At 43.2% G+C, this 13,250-nt stretch overlaps 1 protein-coding gene across 1 annotated transcript in view; it reads right to left on the reverse strand.

Annotated features, from left to right (window-relative positions):
* LOC143276267 (uncharacterized) overlaps window positions 1-9,586 on the reverse strand; it is a 44,358-nt gene extending 34,772 nt beyond the window's left edge. The window contains exon 1 of the mRNA XM_076580756.1: window positions 9,139-9,586. The gene's annotated coding sequence lies outside the window, so the exon portion shown is untranslated. The remainder of the gene's footprint in view (window positions 1-9,138) is intronic.
* Window positions 9,587-13,250: the final 3,664 nt, after the last annotated feature.

The following is a 13,250-nucleotide window of genomic DNA, read 5'->3' on the forward strand; positions in this document are numbered from 1 at the left end:
AAAGTGCCAAGTTTAGAGAATGCAAAAAAATATAAATATAACAGTAAATGCAGTTTGCATATAATTAGGCTTCATTTTTTATTTTTTTGTGCCCATCCCAGAGGTGCAATATTGTTTTAAACAAGATGACTGGAAAGAACTGAATTTTTCCTATTTTTATGCCTAATTTGGTGTCAACTGACAAAGTATTTGGAGAGAAAATGTCAATGTTAAAGTTTACCACGGCCACACAGACACACACACAGACAACCGAACACCGGGTTAAAACAGACTCACTTTGTTTGCACAAGTGAGTCAAAAATGGGTGGCGCTCTCAGTGTAACGACGCGCTCTCCCTGGGGGAGCAGCCCGAATTTTACACAGAGAAATCTGTTGCGACAAAAAAACCACAAAGAACGTTAGGTTCTGGGGATGAAAGATCGAATCTGAACTAAAACCATTTTTGACTCAATTGTGTAAACAAAGTGAGTCTATGTTTTAACCCGGTGTTCGGTTGTCTCTGTGTGTGTGTGTGTGTGTGTGTGTGTCTGTGGTAAACTTTAACATTGCCATTTTCTCTGCAAATACTTTGTCAGTTGACACCAAGTTTGGAATTAAAATAGGAAAAATTCAGTTCTTTCCAGTCATCTTGTTTAAAACAATATTGCACCTCTGGTATGGGCACAAAAAAACAAACAAACAAAAAAACCTAATCATATGCAAATTGAATTTACTGTTATATATATATATATATATTTTAATTCTCTAAACATGGCACTTTGATATGATATTCTGACACAACATCAAGAGCATTCATTTTTATCATTTTTTGTTCAAATGGGACATTTTTTTTGCTAAGCATGGAAGTTATATTTCTGGTGCATGTCTCTGGTGCAGATAGTAAAAAAAATGCTGCAGAGGGGGGGCGGGGGGGGGGGGGGGGGGGTAATTTGCTTTAAACTGATTTTTCTCGTCTCAAACATTACATTTTGAAATTATACTCAATACATAAAAAGCTTGTGTGTTTTACTCTGTGTACAGGGCTTTCACTATGTTCATTCACCCAAGTGGTCTTTTTCGGAAAATATTCAAATTAATACGACGAGTGGACTTTACAGATCTATTGGCTGAGCCCTGAAGGTCATGGGCAAAAATCAATTGCGTACACATATTTATACATATTCAAAGTGCGTGCTCATATTCCTCGCGAACGCGAAGGACGCCATTTTGTTTCAAGTTGTTACCTGCCCGTTCAATCCTATATTCAATAGACAATATACGATAACATGTGATGGAAAGTTGGAGAAGGAGACCGTTAAATATTTATTCAGAGAAAGATTTGTGAACGCCTCATCACTTACTGGATTATGCCCCAAACTGCCATAAAATATCAACAAAATCAGTTGGAATTCACAGTTAAAAATAATAAATTATGAGAGTTAATACCCTTGATGACACGTAAAAATTTCCAGTCTTGACTTTTCTCAAAATTAAGTCCTTTCCACTTCATACGACGTTTAGAGGTACTTGTACTTGGCTCTACATGTTATTAGTTTAACAAAATACTCAATTTTCATATCAATTTTAAAACTATAAAACTAGAATGAGCATAAAAGAGAAATTGAATTGACCGTGTCGTACCTTACCGGCGGGTGTAACTAAACTTGTATATCTGTCTAGATCCAGAGAAAACGGCTAAATGTTGCAGTGTGATTGCGGCGATAGCCACGTCTCCTTTACCGCGGACTTAAAAAGAATTTTTAATTGCCCTTAAAGATTTTTTGAATGCCCAAGATACACCAGAATATTATGATTTAAATAGCGTTCTCACTGCGAATACCGCAATCGATTTATTGCCCTTTAAAAAGAATGTTTAAATATTAAATATCAGTTAAGGAGCCACGATAGTGTATTGGGTAAGGCAGTTTCTTCTCACCCGAACACGCAGTGTCGAATCTGCCTACAGGACTTTTTTTTCTTTTTTTTTCTTTTTAACCCGAAGCTTTATTATAACAAAATAATACAGAACACATTTTAACGATTATTTTTTTTTTTAAAGTGTATCACAAGTGAGTCTTGAAGGCCTTGCCTCTCTTGTTGTTTGTTTACGTTCACTAGGGTTAGATTTCAAGGAAGACAGAGGGGAGAGAATGTGCTCTGTAAAGCTTGAAGCTGTTAAATCATTCATGCATGTCACCATTCCCCGTTTCACCAGACTTACGTAAAAGGTCATATCCAAGTCCTTCGTCCCCGTCTAAAAAAACAAAGCACGGCGTGTAGGGGAGGTTCTGATGTCAGTTTTTGTCCTGGTTACAATTGAATTAACACTGTGTATCGTATGCTTGGGCTTGTAACTTGGAACGGTGGCCTTGTGATTAAAAACCACATGTCAATGGCACGGTTAGTTAGAACCACACGGCATGGTCGTTACTTTGAACGCAAGGCATGGTTGTTATTTTGAACCACATGGATGGTCGTTACTTAGAACACAAGGCAGTGTCATTACTTAGAACCACATGGTATGGTCGTTACTTAAAACACAAGGCAGTGTCATTACTTAGAACCACATGGCATGGTCGTTACTTAGAACACAAGGCAGTGTCATTACTTAGAACCACACGCCATGGTCGTTACTTAGAACACAAGGCAGTGTCATTACTTAGAACCACATGGTATGGTCGTTACTTAGAACACAAGGCAGTGTCATTACTTAGAACCACATTGTATGGTCGTTACTTAAAACACAAGGCAGTGTCATTACTTAGAACCACATGGCATGGTCGTTACTTAGAACGCAAGACAGTGTCATTATTTAGAATAACATGACGTGGTCGTTACTTGGAAGGCAAGGCTATGTCATTATTTAGAACAACATGACGTGGTCGTTACTTGAAACGCAAGGCTGTATCATTACTTAGAACAACATGACGTGATCGTTACTTGGAACGCAAGGCAGTGTCATTACTTAGAACTACATGGCATGGTCGTTACTAAGAACGTAATGTATAGTGTCATTACTAGAAGAACATGACGTGGTCGTTACTTAGAACGTAAGGTAGTGTTATTACATAGAAAACTACGCGTTTACAGACACCACAACGTCCACTACGCATTGAGAACAGATGGCCACAACGTGCATTGCGCGATTACAGACACCATAACGTCCAGTGCAGGTTAATGACAGACGACTACGTCCACTGTACGTTGACAAATGACCACAACGTCCAGTGCACGTTTAGGACAGACGACCACAACGCCAAGTGCACGTTTAGGACAGACGACTACGTCCACTGTACGTTGACAAACGACCACAACGTCCAGTGCACATTTAGGACAGACGACCACAACGTCCAGTGCACGTTAAGGACAGACGACCACCCACTGTACGTTGACAGACGACCACAACATCCAGTGCACGTTAAGGACAGACGACCACAACGACCAGTCCATGTTAAGGACAGATGACCACTGTACGTTGACAGATGACCACAACGTCCAGTGCACGTTAAGGACAGATGACCACAACGTCCACTGCACGTTGACAAACGACTACATTGTCCACTGCACGTTTACAAACGACCACAACGTCCACTGCACATTAAGGTTAGATGACCACAATGTCCACTGCACGTTGACAAATGACCACAACGTCCACTCCACGTTAAGGACAGACGATCACACCGTCCACTGCACGTTGACAGATGACCACAACGTCAACTGCACGTTAAGGACAGATGACCACAATGTCCACTGCACGTTGACAAACGACCACAACGTCCACTGCACGTTAAGGACAGACGACCACAACGTCCACTGCATGTTAAGGGCAGACGACCACAGCGTCCACTCCACGTTAAGGACAAATGACCACAACGTCCACTCCACGTTAAGGACAGATGACCACAACGTCCACTGCACGTGACAGACGATCACAACGTCAACTGCACGTTAAGGACAGACGACCACAATGTCCACTGCAACGTTGACAGACGACCACAACGTCCACTCCACGTTATAGACAGATGACCACAATGTCCACCGCACGTTGACCACAACGTCTACTACACGTGACAGACGACCACAACGTCCACTGCACGTTAAGGACAGGCTACCACAACGTCCACTGCATGTTAAGGACAGACAACCACAATGTCCACTGCATGTTAAGGACAGATGACTACAATGTCCACTGCACGTTAACAGATGACCACAACGTCCACTGCACGTTAAGGACAGACGACCACAACGTCCACTGCACGTTGACAAATGAGCACAATGTCCACTCCACGTTAAGGACAGACGACCACGACGTCCAGTGCACGTCAAAGACCGACCACAACGTCTTTTGCGCGTTAAGGACACACGACCACAGCATCAATTGCACGTTAAGGACAGACGACCACAACGTCCAGTGCACGTTAAGGACAGACGACCACAACGTCCAGTGCACGTTAAGGACAGACGACCACAACGTTCAGTGCACGTCGATAGAAGACCGCAACGTTCAGTGCACGTCAACTGGCGACAACGTCTGCTGCACGTTTCGACCACCTTCAGCCCCTTCTCTGTCATGGGAGACAACTGATACCATCCTGTTCATCATCCCCATTCTCTCCCCTTTTCTCCATTTCCACAACTCAAACTAAGAGAGCGGAATAAAACACGATTGGAATCCTCCACCTTTCGAAGAGATAGTGTTTCAAATGTATGTTTCATCTTCATTGTATTGTATTTCATTTTGTCACAACGGATTTCCCTGTGTGAAATTTAGGCTGCTCTCCCTGGCTAGAGAGCGTCCCTATGGTGTAGCGCTACCCTTTTTCTGTCTGGAAGGGTATATGTTATATTATTGAAGTGGGTTTTTCCAGTTTGCCACTGCTGCGGCGCATCTGACGTCATTTGACCAAATTTCTTCTTAGTTTTCTTCTTCATGTGATAAATAGATGTTATTATAGTGGACGTAATAACGCCGTTTGAATCGTGTTTTTTTGTGTTCTATTATATCTCAATTATTCTTTTATTTCGGCGCTAAAGGAGGCATTGTCACTGCTTCAAGCACATTGCAACACATAGTAGATCTCTAGATCTGCACGAACCATGGCAGTCTACAAACGAGCTGAAAGAAACGATGACGTAATTTTTCTTTTATGTTCATTCCTGTTAATTCAGTGTCCACTTAAGAATATTTATTCCCAGTAAACACGTTGATGGTGTAGTTAGTATCACTGTATGTGTTCTGTCCAGAATTTATATTCCTTTCCTTTGAATTGTGAACAAGAAAAACGCGGTCATATCGTCTTCAAACACAACCTACCTTCCAGTTACTCAGCGGGAAGCGGTTTTTAGAATTTTCGGATTTCGGAACGAATCTCAACGAAATAAACCGCTAATGATTCGGAAATACGGATTCATTCGGGAGACTTGCAACCTGTTATTGGTATGACTGTGAAGATTTTTTTTCATACTATGTTTAAGCCAAATTTGGTACTGGCAGACAGAGTATTTCCAGAGAAAATGGCAATGTTAAAGTTTACCATGGACACACAGACATACAGACACACGCAAACACAGACAACCAAACACGGGGTTATAACATAGACTCACTTTGTTTACACAAGTGAATCGATGACTTAAGTATAACTGACAAAAAGGAAAACAGATGCAAAACGGCAAATAGATAAACGCATTAGCTAACATTAATTCAGAAGAAAATAAAATAATGAAATCAAATAAATCACGACAAATACATTAGTTTTACGTAGCAACCAGTTATTGCATATATGATTATTACTTCACAATTGATCTAACCAGATAGTAAAAGGCCAAAATTAACAAAACGTGTGTGTGTGTGTGTGTGTGTGTGTGTGTGTGTGTGTGTGTGTGTGTGTGTGTGTGTGTTGTGAGTATGTGTAAAAGAGAGACAGACAGACATAGAACGAGAGAGAGAGACAGAGACAGACGCGGTTGGACGCTCAATCATTCTAACGCAAGCACGCGCGTGTGTGTGTGTGTGTGTGTGTGTGTGTGTGTGTGTGTGTGTGTGCGCGCGCACACACACACACACACACACACACACACACACACACACACACACATGCTCTCACTCGATTCAATAGAACTGTGCAAGCTAACGCACATCAAAACCAAAAGCTAAATAAAAAATAAAACGCCTATCACACTGAGCAAAATTGACTACTGTAATCCTGTGCGTTCAGTGTTTAGGATTCGGAGCATTGTTTACAAGACAGGCAAGGTCTTCAAGACTCACTTGTGACACACAATTAATCCAACAAAGGAATCATGAAAAAAGGACTGCAAACCTGATACTCTGGTTATTTAAAAAACAACAACAACAAACAAACAAACAAAAAACAAACAAACAAAAACACACACAAAAAAACAACAACAAAAAAACACACACCACTGATGTGACCTTCGCCTTTGATGTTTCTAAATCTTCTGGCCAAAACAAATCTCCATAATGTATACCATGTTCAATAAAGATTAAAAATAACAGAGTTATATCATGCTTTCATATTTTCCCAATTGGCCATGCTATAACTTTGACCTTTGATCTTGTACCAAGTTGGCTGAAGATTATGTAGAAGATATTGTCTCTTTATGCCAGGCTGTGACAATGACTGTTAACTTTTGATTTTGAATGTCTTTAGAGTTCATGCTGTACTCATAACCAGCCATAAGACTAAGTTTGATCAAACTAGATGTAAGATACAGTCGCTATCAAGCAATTTCCATTTTGCCAAACAATGACCTTGACCTATCACCTTGCTTACCACATCATCAGGACTCAGAACTGATTTACTGTCTATACCACAAGGTTCAGGAATTCACTGTTTGAAATATGCAAACATTAGAATAAGGTGAAGAGTATAAAAATATTTTTAAAAGTATGTACATATAAATAGTAAAGAGTGGTAACTCTCTCCATTCACAAGGTACACAACTTCAAGTCAGTGCTGCTTACGCTACCGATTCAGCAAGCACACAGGTAAATAAAAGGTACATTGGAACAAACCCAGACACTTCCTCAAAAAAGGAAGCGCCGGGCCTGTCCTTATACTGATCATTTGACATGTGCACACAGCAGCAAAGACAGAAGAAATGTACATAATTATTTAACAAAATATAATCACACACACACACACACACACACACACACACACACACACACACACACACACTGTTGTTCGTCCGTCAGCACAACGAGGACCATCGTAGTCATCCTGGGGCTGGGGTTGTTGGGGTCGGTGTGCGCGCCGATGGCTGGTTACTTAATCTGCGCCCTGAAGGTTCTGTGGTAGTATCGACAGGGGATGGTGGTGGCTGTTGAGGGTTCCAATGCTCGGGCTTTCCGCGCCTGTCTCCGCTGCTCAGCAACATCTAACCTGGTGGCTTTATAGGTCAAGACGCCTTTGAAAATGGCAGAGCGCCCTGCGGACCTGTCTACAGCCACATGCTTCCATGTGTCTGGGTTGATGCTGAAGGCCTTCAGGGATGACCAGCGTGTCCTTGAAGCGCTTTTTCTGGCCTCCATGGCAGCGTTTGCCCTGTTGTAGCTCACCAAAGAAGAGTTTCTTTGGCAGCTGATGGTCTGGCATGCAAGCACACATGTCCTGCCCAGCGCAGCTGTGACTGCCTGCGGATGGTGTGAATGCTAGGCAGACCTGAACGGGAGATGACCTCGGTGTCTGGAACCCTGTCTTGCCATTTGATCCCACGGAGGCAGGTTCTGTGGAAGTGGTTCAGTTTCTTGGCATGGTGCTGGTAAACTGTCCAGGTCTCACAGGTGCACAGCAGCGTAGGAAGTACAATAGCCCTGGACACTTTCAGCTTAGTTTCAAGGCTGTTGTCTCTTCTGTTCCACACATTATTATGCAGTCACACAGACACACACACACATCTTGACAATTTCAAGATGCTATCTGCTATTGCAGAAGGTTTGCTGCATAGTCCAATTGGACATTTGTTATAGTTGTTACAGTTGTTTGATGTTAGCGTTTCCTTCTATATTGTGCCTATGTCTCCCGTTTTAATGCTTTTTTCCCCAGTGCTCTGTATCTTTCCCCACCACACACACACACACGCATGCGCACACACGCACACACACACACACGATTTTTCACCCTCTGCCCAGTTCCGTTTTCTCCAGCACGCGGGATTCTAACCCAGACTGTGTATTGGCAGATGAGCATCTTAACCATTCTGCCACCTTCCCTCAGCCAACAGCATTGTTCAACTGTACAGCGAAGTGGGCAATCGGACTTCAATCCATTAAAAAACAAAAGGTCTAAATACTTTTTATCTGAATATTCTCATTGATTTAGTTTCCACGACGTTCGAATTTGTAGCCGTGTGACAGAGTTGATGTTGAGAGAACATTGCATTGAGTCAGTATTGTTTCGCCGCTCAGATAAATCACTCTGTACAGGCATGTATTATCGAGTTCAGATGCCCTGGAGTGCAAACCCACAACGTGTGACGAGATGTCCCCGTTGAGCAGCTGGCAAAAGCAGAAGGGATCGGGTCAGAAACGCCATAATAAAGATGGTCGGTGCTAATTGCTATACTAATCAACCAGTAGACATGGTACCATCACATTTAGTCGCTTGGTCACGTAATAAGAATATCAGTCAACCAGTCAGCCTTGCAACTGAAAGCTTACAACACCAAGGATGAGACTTTAGAGCCACAGAAGAACAACGCTGGCGGTGGACTGGCGGAGTTTCAGATCAACTACGCGCCACAGCATGACGCTAATCCAACCACAGAACGCCATCTTAATCTCTCCGCAACATCTTCCTGGTAGAAGCGTGATGTTTTCATTTTCCAAAATGTTGGAGAAGAAGCGTAAAAAATGAGTAATAGTTTAACTTTTAACCTTGAAAATTGATTTCGTTTAGGGTGGGGTGGAACAGGAAATTTTGGAGCGACTGAACAAATATCAGCCAACAAATCCGAAAGTCGCTGAACTTAAATCATCGCTCTCTCTCTCTCTCTCTCTCTCTCTGTGTGTGTGTGTGTGTGTGTGTGTGTGTGTGTGTGTGTGTTGATATTTACTGTTCCAATGGGTGCCAGTGTAAACTCGCAAATGCGCGAGGACACCGTAGGTATACTAGTAAGTACTAATGTTTAACTCACCTTCAACGACTAGCCTCTCAAAAAAAAAAATGTTGTTGACAGGTCTCCACCCTTTCTGATCACGCGTATTTCTGTGGACGAGAACCACTGACAGTGTGTACATGGCACGCGGCACACGCTGTCCTGACGGAACCTCGATGAGCACACTTGCTCGTTGAACTTGGCAACTAGTTTGCACTGCAGAAGGGCAGTAACTTGTGGTCGGAACACAACTTATTCACATAAATTAAGGAGCGACCCGTGAACAGCTGAATGAATCTTTACAAAAAACTCGAAGGAAGCTGAAGTTAAAATGTTACTCGTACCAGTGGAGACAAAAGCATTCCACGTTCAAATGCCAGAACACATTCATTTACCTCGAACGCAGTTGAAGAACAGGAAATAAAACCAGGAAATACGAAACACACCTTTTAGAAACGAAGACACCATCAGCTAAAACCAAGCCAGCTTCCCACACCTCACGCGCACGTGCTGCACAATCATACGAGCCACAGGTCGCTGATGAAGCCCACTTTTTTCACGTGCTCTCGCGGCACTTGCGTGCTCACGTTGGTGTACTGTCCGAAATTTCCTGTTCCCACTCCGTGTCCATGAAAGGATGCTAATGCGACAAAGCAAGCAGCTGTTAAACACTTTCTGTGCTTTGGCTTGACTTGTTTGGCGGAGTTTGTGTGCAGATCATGCACAGTGAACTGTGCTGAGAGAGGAGAGTTGCGCTCTTCTCTTTCTTTTTTCGTTTCTTTTCAAGTACACATTAGTCGCACAAGTGTCGCTGATTTTTCTGCCAGACCGTATGCTCCCATGAAGTTCAATTTCAGGTACAACCACGTGTGTAGTCTTTCTTTTCTCTCAGTTTTTGAACTGCCTCTTTCAGATAGTTTTATAGTTTGGCGAATGATGACCACTGACACTTGCGGAAGTACTGCCTCTGTGTGTGTATGGTGTGTGTGTGTGTGTGTGTGTGGTAAATACGACTCCATTCAGTTATCATTTAATTGCTTGTTGTTATTTTGCAAATGTATTTTTTCTGTTCCAAGAAATGATTATTTTGTTAGTTGCGTATATCAGTGTGAATTCCTTCTGTTTCACACTGAGTCGCGGGACGGGGTGAAAAGCATAATTATGCAACGACCATGTGACGTCAGTGTTGTTTTTTGTTTTTGTTTTTTAAGGGTGATGGTAACCCATGACCTGTCAGTCTGCAACCTCCAGACACAGCAATGCAATGACGTGTTTTGGAGATACGGCGTTTATCGTCTGTCGATGACCATCGCTTCTTGTTCAGCGTTTCTTTTGGTTGAGTTGTCTTCCCTTCTGTCTGCGGATTTCTGCGGTTTCCGTTCCGATGTTTCCCACAGAGTCCACGAACAGCCCAGAAAAATTGTGTTTATTTCTTACAGTTGCAACAGTTTCCTTTACTTCGTTATAAGCTTCATTATTACCATGCCTCTGAAGTGGGCTGGTTTTAAATGGTAAACTCTTCCAGTCATCACGCACTTCCACCGTCGCTGAATGAGAAACTCATTAACTAACGTCTTGCTTTTGTCATTAATCATGCAGTGGCTTTCTTCGTTTGCGCTTTTCACGTGAATGTCATGGAAAAAGTGTATTCTTGTTGTCAACGTTTGATCGAATGATTGGGTGACTGATCGATTGATTAATAGCTGAATGTGTGTTGTTGTTTTTTAATGGGTTGTTCATCGATGAGTGCTTGTTTGTTTCTAATGGGTGGTTGATCGATTAATTTGTGCTTGTTTGATTCTGAAGGACACACACATGATAGCGCACTTAACAGTTTTGCACAGACATTGCTTAATGGGGCAAACAATAGTCTCACTGTTGCAATGGGCAATGCTCGACAGGAAAACCTCCAATCTGTTATGCACTTGTTCAACAAGAAGAAGAGAGAAGAGGAGGGAGGGGGGTGACTGTGAAAAAAATCGTCATCCCCTTCCCCTCGCACTCAATCAGCGCTTGTTTCCCAAGCGTCATTAGACCGTGTCCCCCTCCACAGCCAGTCTGGGAGAACAACTGAGGAGACTTTCAGGCCTCAGTAACGTCAGGTCGACGTCATGATGAGCGGGGAGTAGGGCTATCAGGTAACATAATTCATTCGCGACAGTCGATCCGGACATGGTGGTGGAGGAGGTTAGGGCACTGTGAGGGTGTGGAATGATGAGCGATAACTGGTGCCCCCCCCCTACCCCCCAACCCCCCACCCCGACACACACATACACACACATCTCAATAACTTTGATTGCAATAATGTGGTCAAAACAGGCACGCAATAAAAATGCAACCCATGCTCAATACGCACACATACATACATATAAGCAGCCGTACCCGTACGCACGCACGCGCGCGTGTGCACACGATCATGTAGGCATTGCAATACATAACACTCTATATAAAGGACGCACTTAAACAAACACATATACTAATACATTTTAAATATGTAAACACACAAACAAACAAGCAAGCACACACACATACACACACACGTACGTACGCACGCACGTACACACACACACACACACACACACACCCACACACACACACACACACAAGATGGACCCTTGTTCTCAGCACTGTTGTGATTTAGCCTAATTTTTGTGAATTTTCAGTATCAGATTCAAATCACTGAGCTCAAACTGCTCAAATTATTCGTGGAAATGTATATGGAATACATATGTAAGTGTTTTGTGGTGGACATTTTTCAAGAGTTGGGAAAAAAAAGCTTTCTGTGAACCTGATTGTGATTGTAGCTGTTTTCTGTGAACACTCCCTGACCAGCACACACAGGTAACGAACAGTGACTTTTCCGGACTGTGTTTTTGTTTAATTATTTTTGTTAATACAGTCATCATATTGACCTGTCATAACACAATGTGTGCACAAACATTGCAAGAAATCAACGTGGTCATATGGAAAATGTTTGTTTAACAAAGATTTCCGTATAAGCCCCCCCCCCCCCCCCCCCCCCCCCCCTGGCATATTAAGTACAATGTGGGAACACAACACTATGGCGCCATCTGTTCTATACACGTTGTTCATTGTTCATTGTTCATTGTCCAGTATCCTTAGAGTAACTATGTATCACAAGCAGATAACGGATGAGCAACAAGATTTAAAACTTTTATCCACCTTTGATTCAACTCAGAAACGTTTCTTTTGTGGCAGGAAGAACTGTGTGTGTGGAGAAACAGTCTTGTGTTTCGGTACTCTGCAATTGTCAATGATGATATCCAGATTCAGATATCGGATTTTGACTCTTCCAACAACATTTTGACCACTTTCCCATTACTAATTGATTTCCCCCCACCGAGTAATCTGTGCAAAACTGTGATAAGAGTTTTTTTGTGGTTCAGTCAAAAGTATAACTTTAAGCCTTTACTTCAAGCTATACGCACGTGGCACCTTCCTGTGCCAGGGCACTGACTGCTCCACGTGGGACACAGAGGAGTGTGAGCAACTTAAAACTTGTGTCACCACTTTTGTGAACAACAAAGACGTTCAGCAACTGGCGACGTCCCTGCTGGAAGCCCCCATCACCTTTATCCAGTCTTTTCCAGACGTTGTATGTCTGAGGCCACCGGACGACGTGTCACTGCCCACCTTCGCTGCAGGCCCCACACCTCCCTCTTCCCATCCTGAGGGTAGCCTGTTGCACTGTGACGATGCTACAGAGAGCGGTGCTGTCGTTCTTCCTCCCACACCAGTCATCATTTCACACAGTCCTGACACCATAAGTCGGGATATGGTCCCCAACGATGTCAAATATGTCTTCGCTTCATACAGCCCTGACTCTGTGAGTCAGGATACAGTCCCCAACGATGTCACACCTGTCATCGCTTCACACAGCCCTGACACCGTGAGTCAGGAAACAGTCCCCGAAGACGTCACCACACCTGTCATCGTTTCACACAGCCCTGACACCGTGAGTCAGGAAACAGTCCCCGAAGACGTCACCACACCTGTCATCGCTTCATACAGCCCTGACACCGTGAGTCAGGACACAGTCCCCGAAGACGTCACCACACCTGTCATCGCTTCACACAGCCCTGACACCGTGAGTCAGGAAACAGTCCCCGAAGACGTCACCACACCTGTCA

Source organism: Babylonia areolata, chromosome 31 (assembly GCF_041734735.1).
Source record: "Babylonia areolata isolate BAREFJ2019XMU chromosome 31, ASM4173473v1, whole genome shotgun sequence".
NCBI classification, from domain to species: Eukaryota; Metazoa; Mollusca; class Gastropoda; order Neogastropoda; family Buccinidae; genus Babylonia; species Babylonia areolata.